The sequence below is a fragment of the Pipra filicauda genome, unplaced genomic scaffold (genome assembly GCF_003945595.2).
Source record: "Pipra filicauda isolate LSUMZ 115617 unplaced genomic scaffold, ASM394559v2 scaffold82_size2718185_pilon, whole genome shotgun sequence".
NCBI lineage: Eukaryota > Metazoa > Chordata > Aves > Passeriformes > Pipridae > Pipra > Pipra filicauda.
In genome coordinates, this window is record NW_024105009.1 from 2,671,531 (window position 1) to 2,688,681 (window position 17,151).

General features: G+C 49.7%; 1 long non-coding RNA gene across 1 annotated transcript; it reads left to right on the top strand.

Moving 5' to 3' along the window:
* Nucleotides 1-15,814: 15,814 nt before the first annotated feature.
* LOC120325108 lies at nucleotides 15,815-16,980 on the top strand. Its single transcript, XR_005566932.1, has 2 exons — nucleotides 15,815-15,851; nucleotides 16,320-16,980. It is a non-coding gene; the product is annotated as an uncharacterized LOC120325108 (long non-coding RNA).
* Nucleotides 16,981-17,151: the final 171 nt, after the last annotated feature.

Consider the following 17,151-nt stretch of genomic DNA (forward strand, 5'->3'; position numbering starts at 1 on the left):
CCTAATCCTTTGTTGGCTTGAGGCTCTCCCCTCAGGAACTGCAGGAACTCCTGGTGCCGCCTGGGCCGATGGATTGGACGCCCCAGCCCCTCCGTTCCTGCCCAGCCCCTGGGTCCGTGTCCAGTGGTGGCACTGCCAGCCCTGCAGGGGAAGTGGGAAGGGCCTTTGCAGGTCTTGTGGATCACATTTATAGCAGGTAAAGTTGCAGGAAAAAGGACCTAGAATATGTTCTCCTTGAGTTCAGAAAGCTGCTTTTGATTGGTGAGCAGCACAAAGTGGATCCTTCAGAGTTCCCATCTGTGTTTGTGTCTCAGCCTGTGTTAGGATTCAGGGCTGTCAGTTGTTGTCACTGAGGAGTCAAACTATGCTTTAAACAAGGAGACACTGGCCTAATGGCCAAGTCTGAAGAAAAAAGGGGGAATGATATGTGAGTGTTGAGATGTAACAAGGGCTAATCCTTTTTGCAGTGGGATGTATCCTGGAAACTGCACAGAGCTGAGCCAAGGGATTGAAAGGGACCAAGCAAGGGAGGTGAAGAAAGAAGGAAGAAGGGAACTGAGGCATCAGCCAAGCAGCACCAAGTTCCTGTGTAAGCAGGTGAGTTGTGTTGAGGTTCCTGAGGCAGGCACTGAGGACTTTGAGGGCTCCAGACAGAGAAGACCTGGGAAGGCCCTTGGAAACCTTATAAGGGTAGGTGTTTGGTGATAAGTGTTAGAAATGTCCTGAATATCGAACAGGAATGCAGGTTAGAGAACAAAAACGGAACCTCCTGTAATGCTGACCCCTCCCATCAGCTGCAGTGGAGACACCTCCGTGTGCCCTTTGGGAGCTGATTGCCAGGACACCCCGTGGGGCTGGGATCATGGCAGGGTGTTGTAAGCAAGGAATGCCTGGCTTCTAAAACTCACCCGCTGAGTCTTAGAGGCTTCTTTGAAGAGCTGATTTCAGGCAGCAGAATTGGCCCCCAGGAGGGACTCTGTGCCTGCTCTCCCGTGGCTCCAAGGGATCTCTGGCCCTTCACGCCGGCACCGAGATTTTCTCGGGAAGGGCCTCAGATCCCCGGACCAGTCTGGGACACAGGCAAGATCCCCCTGCAGTTTAGGACCAAATTGGCCCCCTGGAGGGACAGTGCTGTTGGTGCCCCCCGGGTTGGGGCACCCCGAGGACTCCAGCGCGCACCGAAAGGATTCTTCGGGGAGATCCTCGGGGTGCCCGGCCCTGGGGAGCTCAAAGCAAGGTCCCTGCCATGGATTCAGGCATTGCTGAGAGTATCCCAGGGGTCCCTGTCCCTGCTAGACAGGGAGCTCTCTAATGGGCTGCAATTGGGTTCTAAAAGTGGTGCTCCAAGTGCAAAGAAGTGTGGGATTGGGATTAAGAAATGAGCAGTGAGGGTCCAATTGGCTGTTTTCTCTTGACTGTAATGGTGAGAGCTGCAGGAGTGCCAGGTGTGTGTTCCAGTCCCCAGCCTTTGGTTTGCACCTGTCCTGGTCAGAAACAGGTCCAACTTCCTCAGTCCTTAAGACAGTAGAAGGAGAATGAAGGACTGGCAGTGTTCAGGTGATTGGTGTGACAGGGGTTAAACTGGGAAAACATTGGGTAATTCCTCAGTTTCTCTATTTGCCAAACTTGCCCTAACCTGTGCTAGGAAGAGATTGGTTGGAAAAGTTGAGGCAGAAATGAAATTGAAACAAAGGGTTATTGAAACTGTAATTGCTGAAACTCAGTGTGTCCAAGCAGCAGCTCTTGTTGTGCAGGGAATAACTCCTTTCAGCAGCAAGGTCCTGACTGAAGAGGCAGCTGCAATTGTACTGGTAAGGCAAACCCAGTGTCCATTAAAATTAAGAAGCCAAGTTGGATTGGTTGCAGTAACAGCTAAATTTGCTAAACATGGTTTGATAGTAGAAGGTGAATGCAAGGACCTGTAGAGAAAGCAAATGACAAAGATGATTGATTGCTGGAGCAGGGGCTGACAGACAGTGGCACTGGATGTTTGGTCGTGGTGGGGAATGAGCAGCTTGACCTGCCCAGGGTTGTCTGTGCTGGGGGTGGGTTTGGGTCCTGTGTGGCCACAGGTCTGTGCAGCAGCTGGAGCCTGGGCAGGTTTGGGGGCTGTGGTGTCCCAGGCTCCTGAGTGTGTTGTCCCTGTTTCCTTGGAGTGTCCCAGTGTCCCTGCTTGGCTGTTTGTTGCCCTGCAGGCAGAAGAGCCCAGGCCTGAGATGGCTGAGTGTTGGTGTGAGCCACAGTGGGTGTCCCTGCCCTCGGGACAGTCCCCAGAGCTGCCTTTGGCATCCCCTGCTGAAGGGTGGGAGCTGCCCAGAGCCAGCAGCATCCAGCTGGAGGATCCAGGAGGATGCAGCTCCTGTTGTCTGGGAGGTAAGAGGTGGGGGTGCAGGAGCTGGCAGGGGTGTTTTGCAGGCAGAGGGAGGGCAGGAGCAGGAGAATTGCAGGTGCAGCAGCTGGGTCAGTGCTGGATAGAGTCAGGCTGGGAAAGGGCCCTGAGTGTCAGGGCAGGGGAGAGCCCAGGGTGGCCCTGGGAGCCCTGGGCTGTGAACAAGTGCAGTGGGCAAAGGAATGGGCACTGGAGAGCTGGGCAAACAGCTGGAGGAGTTGCAAGGAGAAGCAGGAGACTGGAATGCAGGAGCAGCAGCTCCCTGTGTGTGTGTGTAGAACCAGCTGTACTGCAGCCCCCAGTGAGGTGGGAAATGAACCTCAGGAGGCTGGGAACGAGTCCCACAAGCTGGTGAAAATGGGATGGACTCTTCCCAAGTGTCTGAAAAGCTTTTCTTTCGTGTTGCTTTATCAGTTGAAAACTGAAGTGATTGTCGTGGTGTTGGCACTTGTTTTCCTGTGTCTTTGGTGAGGTGTTGACTCAGTACCTTTATTGGAGCTGCTCTTGGATGAAGAGGTGCCCCCAATTCACCTGTAAGGGCCTGGTTTTCTTCCCTGCTTCTCCCATCTTGCCCAGGAGATGGAATTCCAGTGCTACAGTCTAGATGGCTCCTGGTGCTCCTAAAAGGAGCCTTTGTCCCTCCAGGGTAAGTTGTGGTGCCCCTCGAGCTGTTGGGAGAAGCGGAGGGTTGGCAGGGAGAGGCCTGGAATGATGTTGCTGTGGCACAGATGTTGCTCCCTGGCAGGTTCTTGGGTTGGATTCCTTGGCTGCCACTTGGCAAGGCCTGGAAGGGCCTCAGTTGTGTAGGGAACCAAACCTGGAATGGGAAAGCAAAGGGGGGGAGATTCTGGTTTCAGAAAGGATCATTGTCTTCTCTTTCTGCAGGGACACTGAGCTGGTCCAGCTGTGGCAAGAAGAGCAAGTGGGCTGTGAAGGTTTGGAGCAGTCTGGAAGGTTCCTCATGCTCAAAGGATCCTGGAAGTGCAGCTCTGGAAGAGTCAGGAATAATGATAAGTGCCCCAGTTCTCGTGAGACTCAGCTGTGTAAAACATTTATGAAGCTAAAATTCCACAGCCTTGAGCTGTTGGATCCCAAATAATAGTGGAGGGAGAGACATAAAATCCCACTGCTGCTGGGGCTGAACTGTGTGCAGTGAGGGGGCAGGACTTGGCCCTGATGCCTGAGTGCTCTCCAGCCCCCCAGGCTGGATCCCAGCTGTCAGCCCCTGGCTCCAGCCCTTGAGAAGATGGTGTTCCTGCCAGCCCAGCTGCTGTGCTGGTGGTCCTGGGGGCACCTCCTGCCCTGGCCTGCTGTGACTGTGTTTGTGTTGCAGCTCAATAAAGTCCCTTTCAGTGGGGATTGTGTCATTTTGGTGTCAGTTCCTCTCCCCTCTTCCCCTGCCCCCGTGGCTGCATCACTGCCTTGTGCCTGAATGAACTCTTCCCCTGCAGCAGTTCCCTGCTGCTCTCAGAGAGGGTGGAGCTGAGGTGTTGTGGACGACGGGAAAGTATCACACGATCACAGTATTGATCATGACTAATCCAACTTTATTGCTGTAAGCTCCATGCTTATAAAGGTTAATAATTAGGCTCATTAATATTCCAAATACAAGCTCATCATTGGCTCCCAATTACCTAAGTTATATCTGCGCAAATGCTGCCTCTTTCTCATGGCTATAGTTACTTTATTTACTATTTGCTACTTTCTCTACCTTTCCCATCCTGTTGCTCTAATTTTTCTATCACGTATGCAGTTTCTTAAACAATACAGCTTCACAGCAGACAATGCAGCCTTGCAGTTTCTTAGACAAAGCAGTTTCACAAACACACTGATCAGTGACCTTCTAATAGTTTTCTTGCTTTAGCGTGAGACCAGCGGTATAGAATCTTTAATGTGCCCTCTCTCTACCAACCAGGTTTCTGTAATATCTTCCACACTTCCCCCGCTCTGTTTAGACAATGTTAAAAACACGTCACTCATTGCCTTTGTTAGCATGCTTTGAATGCATTTAAAGGCACAAGGAACAATGCATAAAGCAGCCAGCAGTATTAGTAAAAGCGAAATTGCTTGTTTAGTGATCTCCGCAAGTCATGGTCCTAAACCTAATTTTGCTAGCCATCCCCTAATGGGATCTTTTTGAACTTCAAAGTCATTCAGGTGACTTTGCATTTCTCTGAGTTTCTGGTAGATGGACTGAGAGTGATCAGAGAGATTCATACAACACATGCCTTCAAATTCTTCACATCCATGCCCCTGAGCTAGCAATAGAAAATCTATGGCTGCTCTGTTTTGTAAAACAGCATGCCTTATTTCATCAGAGTCATGAGCCAATTCTCCCAGAATTTTCGAAGTTCTATTCATTTGATTTCTTGCCCAACAAGCCGTTCTTTGGACAAGAACCAGGCTCTTTTTTGTTCCAAAGGGGGCAAATATGGATGCAAAAAAATTTGCTGTAGGGACATTGTGCAGTCTACTGGTAATTATGGGACATGTCAGTCCTAATAATGCTTCTTGAAGACCCTCATTAGTACATAGGTACCAATCAAGATCATTTTTCTGCATTGGTAATCGTATACGTGCAGGCTCTTGAGCATCAATTTGTAACACACGCTCTCGACCCTTTTTTATCAGGGCTGCCAACATTTCAATTTTTTGTAAAAGTGTTTTAGGCTGTTGTATGCTAGTTGATAACCATTCTAAAAACCCTATATCCTCCCCCTTTTCTGTTTGTGATTGTGTAATAGCACCTAAAATGTATCGTTTGTCAGCCCAAAAGGTAAGTTCTAAAGGTAATTCCCATTGTCTTCTCCGAACACGGCCCTGAGTGACACAATCTAAAATTTGTTGGAGTATGAGTTGTTGGTGCTTTGTGACAGTAATTTTGGTTGTTGGGTCTGTTCCTTTTAATAGGGGTCGCAATTCAGCTAAAAGGTCAGCAGGGATTCCCACAACAGGGCGTAACCACTGTAAATCCCCAAGAAGTTTTTGTGCATCATTCACAGTGCGCAATTTTGATTGAAATACCAATTTCTGTGGGATAACAGCATGTCGAGAGATAGTCCACCCCAAATATCTCCATGGTTCTGTCGTTTGAATTTTTTCATCTGCTATTATTAACTTATATTGTTCCAAATGTCTGCGAATTATTTGTATTTGTTCGGGTACAAACTCCTCAGGCTGGCAAAACAATATATCATCTACATAGTGATAAATTATACAATCTGGCCATCTGCGTCGTAGGGCTTGTAATGCATTATCCACATATAGCTGACACAAAGTTGGACTGTTCCTCATCCCTTGTGGTAATACTGTCCATTCAAATCGTTGGTCAGGTCTTTCTCTGTTAATAGCAGGTAATGTAAAAGCAAAACGTTTAGTATCCCGAGGGTGCAATTGAATTGTAAAGAAACAGTCTTTTAAGTCTACAATCAGTAAGGACCAATCCATGGGAAGCATTGCAGGATTTGGTAGTCCAGGCTGTAAAGCCCCCATGGCTTCCATTTGTGAGTTAACTGCTCTTAGATCATGCAATAATCGATATTTTCCAGACTTTTTCTTTATTACAAATATAGGTGTATTCCAGGGACTAGTAGAAAGTTTTAAGTGTCCTTGATCAATTTGTTCTTGTACTAATTCATGAGCAGCTTCCAAGCTTTCCCGTTTTAAAGGCCATTGCTTAACCCATACTGGAGTATCAACAATCCAAGTAATAGGAATTGGGAAAGACCAAGCAATGGCTATTCCCCCAAAGGGTGATCATTGGAGAGTTTCATCCCAATTTGTGTCAAAACATCTCTCCCGATTAAGCATTGTACTGTTGGTGGAAGCTGGACAACAGACAGGACAGCACTGGCCACACGACCTTCCACCTCGATGTTTACAGTAGGAGTCCGCATAGCAATTGAGGCACCCCCAATGCCAGTCACAGTTGTAGTAGCAGGTTGCAGAGGCCATTGTCTAGGCCAACAATGAGGAGCTATTATACTGGAATCAGCTCCTGAATCTAGTAAAGCATCCAGTGTTTTTGTTTGATCTTTCCATATAATTGTGACTTTATGTTTTGGCCTCTCACTTAAATCCAGTGTCAGTAAGGTAAGTCCCCTTGTAGAACCAAATCCACGATCTCCACGTTGTATCAGTTGTCGGTCGTTGGTTAAAGGTTTTGCTAACTGTGGCAGGGGTATTAATTGAGCAATACGTTGTCCTTTAGGAATCCTTAAAGGTGGAAAAATAGTATATGCCATAACCATTATCTGTCCAGTATAGTCAGCATCAATTAATCCAGGCAGCACAAATAATCCAGCAAGGCTAGCCGACGATCTGCCAATCAACAGTGCCCCAAATGCTTGTTTATTTATTACCAAAGGCCCGTAGATACCAGTAGGAATCTTTTGAGGTTGGGTGGATAGCAAGGTGACTTCTAGTGTCGTGGCCAGATCCAATCCGAGGCTACCGGCTGTGGCAGGTTGCAATCCGAAAGCATTGGCTGAGGCTGTGGCTGTGGCAGGTTGCAGCTGTTCTCCTGTCCGTGGAATGGATTGTTCGGTGAAAAGTTGCTGGCTGGGGTTATCTGTGCTGCAGCGACTACTTGTGTCTGAGCGCGGCCACTGCAATTCTTCGCGCTCTGCCGTGAGTTTCCCGACCGGTTCCGACAAACAGAAGTGTTGTGGGTGGAGTTCTGACACTGTTGGCACCAAATTCCTGTTGCTCGGCACTCTCTTCTGAAGTGTCCAGTAGCTCCGCATCGATAACACTTTGATCGAGTTTTTCCATCTGTGGAGTTATTAGCCTTTCCCTGGAGGGGTGCAAGAGCTGCTAACACTTGAATTTGGGAATTTTGAGCTTGTTCTTTAAGCTCTTTAACTAAGTCCTGAGTCTGTTCTTTAAGCCCTTTAGTAAAATCCTGAATAGCATTGACTAAAAATGCATTCTCTCCTGTTGGTATTTGCAATACTTTGTCTAATAATTCTTCTATAGTCCAATAAGGACCCAATGTATTTATTACTTGTTTAACTATTGAGTTAGCATTTTGCAAAACACACTGCTTTAGCATGGTCCCCTTCATATAATCTGGGACCCCAGCTTTTGTGATAGCAGCTGTTAACTTGTCAACATATTCACCAAAAGATTCATTCCTTCCCTGTTTTAAGCTCATATATAATGGCACTCCCCCTGGCTCCTTGACCCTATTTAATGCTCTCCTTACAAGGTCCATGGCCTCTCTAATTTTATCTGCCCCAATGTGTACTTGTGCTTCGGTTCGTGAATATGGACCTGTTCCCATTAGTTCGTCTGCTGTAACGCCGTGTAAAGGATCCCCTGGTTGCCTGATCACAGCAACACTTTCATTAACATATGCTTGCCAATAAGCATTAAACAAAAGTTGCTGATGTTCTGTAAGTATCATTCTCGAAATGGAACGGAGATCTGAGGGTAGTAAAAGTTGAGTGGCCCAGAAGTAATCTAACATTTGTTTAACAGGTTCTCCATGCAAACCAAATTCACTTACAGTGCTCCGCAGTTGTGCCAAAAGTTTCCAATCTAATGGAGTTATAGTGGCATTTAGCCTTCCCCCTGGCATTTGATTATAAGTAACTGGAAATGCCATGCCCTCTGCCCCCTGCAATTCTTCTGACAGGCAATGTTTAGCAATCGCTGCCCATGTATCTCTCCTCTCTTTGGCTATGGCCCCCGCCGGGTCAGTGCTTGCCCCAGGGACAGGCATCACAGCATCTAAAGCAGGAGGAGGGGGTGCTGGTGGCTCCAGCAATGGATCAGCGTTATTGCTTAAAGGTTCTGCAGGGGCAGGAGGGTCAGGAGTGGTTGCAGAAGGGGGAGCCGTATTTTCATTAGGAGGGGGGGCAGACGGCTGTGCTGGGAGCATAACTGATTGAAATGCAGGGGGAGTCGGGGAAATAGAGAACCAGTCTCTGTTGTGTTGCTGCATACCTCGAGCTTGCTCAGCAGCTCGTTTTTCTGCCTCATGTTGTAACAATGTATCATTCACAACTTTCCAAAACTTTCCCAGCTTTTTTGCAACTTTATCCTCTTCTAGAATGGCCTCACATATTTTATCTCCAAACTTTCGCCACTCTTCTAAAGAATGCACGGTATGCAGGTTGATAAAACACCCTTTTGCATACCCAAAAGCAAGCAATCCTGGTAATTCCTTTTTTAAATCTATATCTTTAATACCTTTTTTCTGCAAAAATTCAGAAAATAAACTATATGCTGCTTCCCTTTCTATTTTTTACCTATTTTTAGCGCGCTCTTGCAGCCTCCAGGGTCCGGCAGCACGTACGGTGGAACTCGTCCCAAGTGACGCTTTAAGGATCCGAAGTTGCAGTTGCCCACTTTTTGATCCGGGTCCGAAGTCGCAAATTCTGCCGACTTTTTGACCAGTTCCAGGTCCAAGTCACTCCTCAATTTGACTTTTTGACCAGCCTCGCTGCTAAGGCTCCGACACTATGCCATCCCAACTGTGGATTCCCCCGTTTCTTTAAATTATCACGTCGGGGTCACCATTTGTTGTGGACGACGGGAAAGTATCACACGATCACAGTATTGATCATGACTAATCCAACTTTATTACTGTAAGCTCCATGCTTATAAAGGTTAATAATTAGGCTCATTAATATTCCAAATACAAGCTCATCATTGGCTCCCAATTACCTAAGTTATATTTGCGCAAATGCTGCCTCTTTCTCATGGCTATAGTTACTTTATTTACTATTTGCTACTTTCTCTACCTTTCCCATCCTGTTGCTCTAATTTTTCTATCACGTATGCAGTTTCTTAAACAATACAGCTTCACAGCAGACAATGCAGCCTTGCAGTTTCTTAGACAAAGCAGTTTCACAAACACACTGATCAGTGACCTTCTAATAGTTTTCTTGCTTTAGCGTGAGACCAGCGGTATAGAATCTTTAATGTGTCCTCTCTCTACCAACCAGGTTTCTGTAATATCTTCCACACTGAGGCCCCTGAGCCAAGGGAAAAAGGATCCATCCAAGGCAGGCCAGTGCTCCCCCCCTGCCTTCCTCCAGCCTCCCGTGTTTCCAGTTCCCCTCCCTGCTGGACACACAGCCTGTTCCCAAACAGCCCCTGTTCCTGTTCTCTCTCCGTGTCTCCCCTCCCAACTCCCCTCCTATGATCTCCAGCTGCCCAGGCCCCTGTTTTTGAGGGGCATTCCTGGGCTGCTGCTCCCCCATTCCTTAGAACTGAAGTGCCCAGAGCCCCAAGTGCAGAGAGGTCTGCAGGGAATCAGTGCCAAGAGCTGCCCGTGCCTGCCTGTGTTCCTGCAGTTCTCCTTCCTGTTCTCCCTGGGCTGGAGAGACCTGCCTGCCCTGGGTTTATTGGAGCAGAGGGATGGGATTCCATTGGTGCAGAAGGGATGTTCACAGACACTCCTTTTCTGACAGGCAGTGCCATTTCCCTTCTGCCTTTCCCAAATTTTCCCAAGTGCTGCCCAGCCCGGGGATCCGTGTGCTGGGACAGTGATTGGCAGGAGGAAGGGGAGCCTTGGCCTCACCTGCCCAGCTCAGGTGGGTGGCAGAGAATTGGGGTGGGCTGGCAAGGCATGAACATGTTTCTGAGTTCTGGAGTGCCTTGAAACCTTTCCCTGTCAGGTTTCTCTCCCTCATTTCCTGGGCTCCAGCATCCCAGGTGTCTCTTCCTTTGTCCAAAGTCCAGTGGCAGAGGATGGACTGACTCACAAGGGGGGTTTGGAATGAAAAGGGTTCTGTTCCAATGGGGCAAGGAATGCAGTAAGAAAGGTGAGCCTCCTTTTAGTGCCTGAAGTAGATAGGAATGAAAATGCTGGAGAAGGTCCCATTTTATTTGGTGTCCCCCCTGGATTTTTCATGGCTCAAACTCTCTAGTGAGCAATTGAACAGAAGGGTGAAGGGCAGGAGCCTTTGACTTGCCCAGTGCCCTTAATTGCCTTGTTCTCCTCTCTTCCAGGCCAGGCCAAAGCCCTGATCCAGCCCAGCTCTGCCAAGTGCCCTGGGCTGGGAGCAGCCAAAGGCAAGAGGCTGCAGCCCCGCCGGCCGGGCTGGGGGCTCCTGGTGCTGCCCGTGGGGGGGGGTAAGTCAGAGGGACACCTTTCTCTCCTCCTGCTGTTGGCATTTGCTCCCTGGGCACTGGATGTGTAAGGAAGGAGGGAGTAGCAGGGAAGGGGAGTGTTTCCAAACTGTCTGAATGTTGCCCCAGGTCTGGGATGGAGCAGCCATGGGGGTGGTTGGGTTTGGCCTGGGCCGGTCGGGATCAGCCATAAAGGACCCACCAGACCCTGAACCCTCACTGGACATGTCCAGCCCCTCAAGTTGTTAATTTTCAACAGAGGACAAAGTATTGGTACTTGCTTCTGATTTTTGCAGAATTTCCTTTGGGATGACCAACCAGAGAGTGTATCAGTGCAAAGCATCTTTTTAGGTCTTTGTTTGTTTGTTTGTAGTTTCCTGTCTGGTTTCAATGAGTTTGGTGTGCTCCTGTTAAGGAAGCAGCATGTTTTTATCTTGAAATTTGGGGTGGTTTGCTTTGTTTAGGGTGCTTTTTCCCCCACTGACTCGGGCCTTCCAACTCCTGATGGACTGGAGTGATGAGTGCTCTCAGCACAGGGTATTTCTTAATATTGTGGCTTTCCCTCAGCTGTGGGTGAGGAATTGTGCAAGCAAGGCCTGTGTGCCCGTGGGTGTCTCCCGTGTGTGTCCGTGGGGCAGGGCTGGGACAAGGACTCGTGCAGGGACCCAGCTGGCACTGGAGCTGCTGCCATCCTGAGCCACTGCCAAGGGCTGGGGAGAGACCATCTGGGAGGCTGTTGCCAGCCTTCCATTGGGAGCTGGATCTGCCTCCAGCTGCAGCAGCCAGGGGAGGGTTCTTCCTTGTGCAGCCCAGTGGCTTCTGCTCAGGCTGGCCCAGAGTGGGGCTGGGGCAGGTTCTCCAGGGAACTGGAGCCAGCCCTGAACGGGGCTCTGGAGAGCAGGAGCTGCAGGGATTGAGGTTTGCAAAGCTGGGCTGAAGTTTGTCAAAGCAGCAGAAGATTGTCATTCCTGTGGGTTTGTGGAGTCCGTGTTGGTGCCCAGGAGAACTGGGTCAGACTGGGCTTTGTGCTCCGAGACTGCCCCCCTAAATGTGGCAGGCTGTGTGTGCTGGCAATGAAGTGCTGTCCCAGAGGCTGATGGTTTCTGTCTCCAGGGATGCCCAGGACGCTGCCAATGCCCAGGGATCTGCTCTGGGTCCAGGCTGTCCGTGCTGGAGGGCCCTGGTGGCTGCAGTCCCTGAGCCCACAGAGACAGAGAGAGCCCCGGCCCGAGGGGCCTTTGGCCCCTTGTCCTGAATTTGGGGTGAGCCTGGGAGCGTGTGGAGGGTGAGAACGAGGGCTGTGCTTCCAATGCATCATCCCTGGGAAGATCCTGTTGTTCCAGAGCGCCGGGGACAGTTTGGGCTTGGCAGCTTCAGAGCTGGGTTGGAGCAGTCCCTGAAAAGAATCAGGAGAGTGGAGGTTTGTCCCAGTGCTGCTTTCACACCCCACTGGACAGGCTGGGCTTTGTGTTTGAGGCTGTCCTGTATTTGCTCTGCAGATAAGGGGCCCTTCCCAATTCAGTCCAGCAGATCCCAAGGGCTCTGACAGGAATATTTGTTCTTTCCTTCCCTTTGGAATAATTTCATCTCCAAACTGCAATGAGCAATTCCCTGATTTCTCCTGGAGAAAACCAAGTGTCAGAGGCAGTTTCCAAGGAGCCCAGAAGTGTCTTTGGAGCAGAGAGTGCTGCCAGCTCCGTGTGCCTGTCCCCAGCCTGGCACTGCCCACAGGGACACACTGGGCACAGACCAGGAGAGGGAACAAACCCACTGCCTGCCAGAGGGTTTGTCCTGGGCCATCAGTCCTGGGGCAGGAATTGGACTGGGCAACTCCATCAGCTGCTCTTCCCCCACAAAGCCCCATCCCCTGGGCATTAATGACGTGCCCTGTGCCCAGCACTCACTGTTCACCCAACTGAAACCAAAGCAGGGCTTGCTTTGCTTTGAACTACTTAAAGGAACTTTAAAACAAAATAAATCACTTTGTTCTTTTTTTTCTTTTAGATGCTGGAATTGCCTCTCTGGGTGTGTGCTGAGCTCTGGCTGCAGGGGACTGTCAGGCCTTGGTGGCTGTGAGTTCCTGTTCTTCTCCCTGGGAAACTGGAAAGAGTTATTCCTTGGATTGCAGAAATGTTTTCTGAAGCCTGTCCCCATTTTTGTGCCTTTTGCTGACAGATCTTCTCTTTCTGCCTTTGCATGTAGAGCCTCCTTGCAGCTCCCAGCTGGGAAAACCTGGGATAACTTAGGAGGGACAGAGGTGACATTTTTATCTGCAACCTTGGGGTAATTTCTAGGGGATACAGCAACTGTTTGTGTAGGAAAGTGTGTTTAACCACATTGGCCCCAGTTGTGTTTGCACCAGCTGGGGCCAGAGGTGCAAGGCAATCCAAAGCAAACCCTGCTCAGCCTCCAAATCCCAGGGGAAGTTCTCCAAGCTGCTCCCTGAGGGACTAAAGATACATTGAAATGGAACCAAGAGCACTAATAAGGATCCTGGGAATCCCAGTATTGTTGAACTAGAATTTTTAACAGGTTTTTAAGCTTTTTATGACAAGAATGACTTTCTTCCTTTGATTGAATCCCGCGGTAGGATTTGGGATTTCTTGGGATTCCGATTCCCTCCCCGTGGCCCTGACACTGATCAGGAACTTGCAGGACAAACAGAGTCAGAGCTCCTGGCAGGTACAGGGGCTTTCCCCCAGAGTGGATCCAACTGCTGCCCCCCAGCCTGGCCAGGCAGGATCTGCTTTGGCTCCCGGCTTCTGCCAGAGACAGAATGTGTTCCCTTGATTGGAATGAGGATCCAGTAGCTTCATCTCCTGGAGGTTCCCTGGGCAGCTGATCCACTCTGCCCCGTGTCCTGCTCTCAGTTCCTGCCCAGCCAGAGCCAACTGTGCCAAGGGCACGAGCACTTCCAGCCTGGATAGGGAATGAGGGACTGGCTTGTGTACAATTCACCTAGAAAGTCAAACGAGGGGATTGTTGGAGTATCTGGCTCCTTAGGGAACCTGCTGCGAGTAGAGAAGCACAGCCCCAAACCTCCAGCTGTGGGTGGAGTCGTGGAACATAAACCAGCACAAATGGATCCCCCAAAATGAACCGTGGGAGAGCAGGACCAAATAACGAAAGGCCAAAGGAATTGGTTGGGACTTGGATTGTCCCCTGGGGAGATGCTGGTTGCTGGGATGCAGAGAATGCCCTCCCTCAGGCTGCCAAGATCTCTCAGGGCAGCGGCTTTGGCCGACAGGGCAGCACAAAGATTGTTCTCTGCGGGGCCCAGGTTTGGGTTCCGGTCTCAGCTCTGCAGGTTTGGATGAATTCTACCTCCAGCCCGCAATTCCATGGGGAATTCCTGCTGGAACAGCCTCCCAGTGCCTCCTGGAGCCCGGCTGTTCCCCTGCAGAGCTGCCGCTTTAAGGCCGGGTTTGCCGGGAAGCAGCCGCGGTTCCAGGTTTGCTGAGCGGGATCGGGACAAGGACAGGTTGCTGTTGCACAGACTTTGCTGTTTGTAACCCTCCTGCCCATCCCCACTGATGTCCCTGTGGGAGACAGCTCTGGTTGCCTGGAAATGACCTGAACAAACAGTTTTGCTGATGGATCTGGTCTCCCCCTGGCCGAGTTATGGAGCAGAAGCCCCAACCCCAGCCCAGCTCTCAGTTCTGCAACTGCAAATCTTCGTATCCTGTAAAATGTGTTGAATTTAAGAACGTTTCCCTGTGTTGCAGTGTTTATGTATTTTGTCTTTCTCCTTCTGTTTGGCAGGTGAAAGTTCATTAAACAGTGGATTTATCACTCTTCCTGCTTCCAGTGGGGAGTACTGGCTGCTCTGTTTAAACTGGTGACTGAAAAACTGATACTAAAATTGAAATAATTCTGTTAAATACTTGGGAAGAGTTTTCATAATATGATTTTTTTTCCCTTTACTGTGTGTTATTTTTCTATGTCCTGCCTTTTCAGAGGAATTTATTGTATTTTAATTAGGAAAACAGTACCTAAGTTGCAAATTATTTTAGGTGTTATACCTGGAATTTTCAGTTTCCTAAGGCCATTCTCTGTGTGTTACTAACTAGCAGAGAGTGCTGCAGCAGTTCCTCAGGAGCATTATACAGGAGCATTATTCTTCCTCTTTTTTGGCTGGTTTTGTTTTCTTTCAGTGTATTTACACACTAAAGGATCAATAACTACACAAACTGAAGTGAGTTTTTGGTGCAGTTTATTATATTGCCTTGGATATTGAATCAAAGTAGCAGGTGAAGCCACACATCTGCAGGGGGAACAGGGGCTTGGACAGAAAATATTCCGTTGTCCAACTTTAAAAATTCATGGGAAATTTTGTTTCCACGTGCCAAGAACCAGCGGCTCCAACCTGTGCCCAGCAAGACCTCGAGGCAAAGAGCTTCCCTGAAATTCAGTTGATTGAGGCTGGTTTTGGACACACATCCCAAGGGAAGGGGCTTCCACTGCGGGATCCCAACCTCTGCTCCAGCTGTGTCTCCAGCTGTTTGTTCCCGGGCCCTGCTGTGAGTTATGGCACAGAGGGAGAGGGGCTTTTATTGCTTAGGAATGTCCTCGTGCCCTGGGGCAGCTGAATTTAATGAGGCACAGGGCTGAGCGTCAAAGGAGAAAAAGGGAAAGGGGAAAGAGAGAACAGAAAAAGGGGGAAATGGGAAAAAGAGAGAAAGTAAAACAGGAAAAGAGAAAAGAAAAAGGGAGAAAAAGGAGAAATGGCAAAAAAGGGAAAAGTGGAAAAGAGAAAAGGAAAAGGGAAAAATGAGATAAAAGGAAAAATAAGATAAAAGAAAAAGGGGAAAAGGAGGGGGAAAGAGGAAAAAATAGAAAAATAGAAAGGAAAAGGGAGAATGAAAAGAAAAAGGGGAGGAAAGAAAAAGGGAGAGAAAAGAGAAAATAAAAACAGAGGAAAAAAGAAGAGGAGGGAAAAAAAAGAAAAGAAAAAGGGGCAAGAAAAACAGAAGAAAAGAAAATGGGGAAAAAAGAAAAGGAAGGGAAAAATAGTAAAAATAAATGAAAAAGAGGGGGAGGAAGAGAAAATAAAAGGGCATAAAGAGAAAAGAAAAGGAAATTGGAAAGAAAGGCCGCGCTGCCCCACGGCTGATCTGCACGAACCCGTTCCCATCCCATTCCCATCCCATCGCATCCCGTCCCTTCCCGTCCCCTTCCCGGAGCCGTTTCCCGCGCGCGCTCCCGAACGGGGCGGGGCCTCTGCGCGCGCAGGCGGGCGCGTCACGTGACGGGGCGGTGGGAGCGTCCGAACGGCCGGGACGGGACCGGGATCGGGATCGGGATCGGGATCGGCACCGGGATCGGGATCGGGATCGGCACCGGGATCGGCACCGGGATCGGGATCGGCACCGGGATCGGGGTGAGCCGCGCGGGGCCCGCCGGGCGGTCGCGGGGCTCCCCCGGGGCCTCCCCGGTGCCGGGAGCGGCCGGTCCAGCGCCGGCCCAGGGCGGGCTGAGGGGAGCGGGGCGGGAGCGGAGGGGCCGTGAGGGGATCGAACAAAGGGCCGGGACCGGCTCGGCGGGGGGACACGGCGGGGACACCGGGGAGCCACAGACCGCGGGCTGGCACCGGGCAGGGGCCGCTGGCTCCGGGGGCGGCGGGAACCGTGGAGTCCCGGAAGGGTCGGGTGGGAAGGGACCTTAAAGATCATCCAGTGCCACCCCCGGCCATGGGCAGGGACACCTTCCACTGTCCCAGGTTGCTCCAAGCCCCGTCCAACCTGGCCTTGGACACTTCCAGGGATCCGGGGGCAGCCACAGCTTCTCTGGGCAACCTGTGCCAGGGCCTCACCGCCCTCACAGCCAGGAATTCCTTCCCGTTATCCAGTGTAAGCTTCCCTCTGCCAGTTGGAATTCATCCATCATCGGATCCCTGTGGTGCCTTGTGAACATTCCCAGAGGACCCACACCCTTTGTGTTCTCCTGGGTTCCACCGTGCACGTGGGGCAGTAAAATCCGTGTGGCCGCAGTTCTGAACTTGGTGAATTTGAACTAAAGTTGGTGGGTTTGTCCAGTAAGAAAAGTGGTGATTTATAAAACCAAGCAGAGTGGTATTCCACACTAGGGATTTGGGATTGGTGATGATCCCAGTCCATAATCTTTCTGTTCATTTTCTTTTGGATGCTGCAACCTGCTGAGCTGGGGGAACGTTCATTTACATTTCAGTTTAATTTTCTGTATTTCATTAATTCTCCGTGGAAATCTGCTTTTAATAAAAAGGACCACGAGGATATTGATGACATCACAGGTTCCTAGGATTCAGGCAGGTGTTCATGCAGACCAAGGATTTTTTTGGATGGAAGCAGCTGCACCAATCTCCAAGGAATCTCAGTCTGGGTTTTTCTTTTCTCCTAATTGTCCTTGGTTTGGAGGTGCAGTGCAGCCATGCCCTCTATATCTCTTTTAAGGGTTTTTGAGGCTAAAAAGGTTCCTTTGTATTCCGTATTCTGCAGTATTTATATATCTTGATTAAAAAGAATAATATAATATTGATTTGGTTTTAATTAGTTCATTTGAGTTGGTTAATTAAAGCAAATCATTGATAAGGGAGCGTGCTGAGCTCAAGCTCTGGCTGCAGGGGGCTGCACGCTGGGGTCACACTGAGGGGGGAGAGGAGAGCCTGGGTACAGGGGCCAGAAGGGGATATTTTTGAGGGCAAA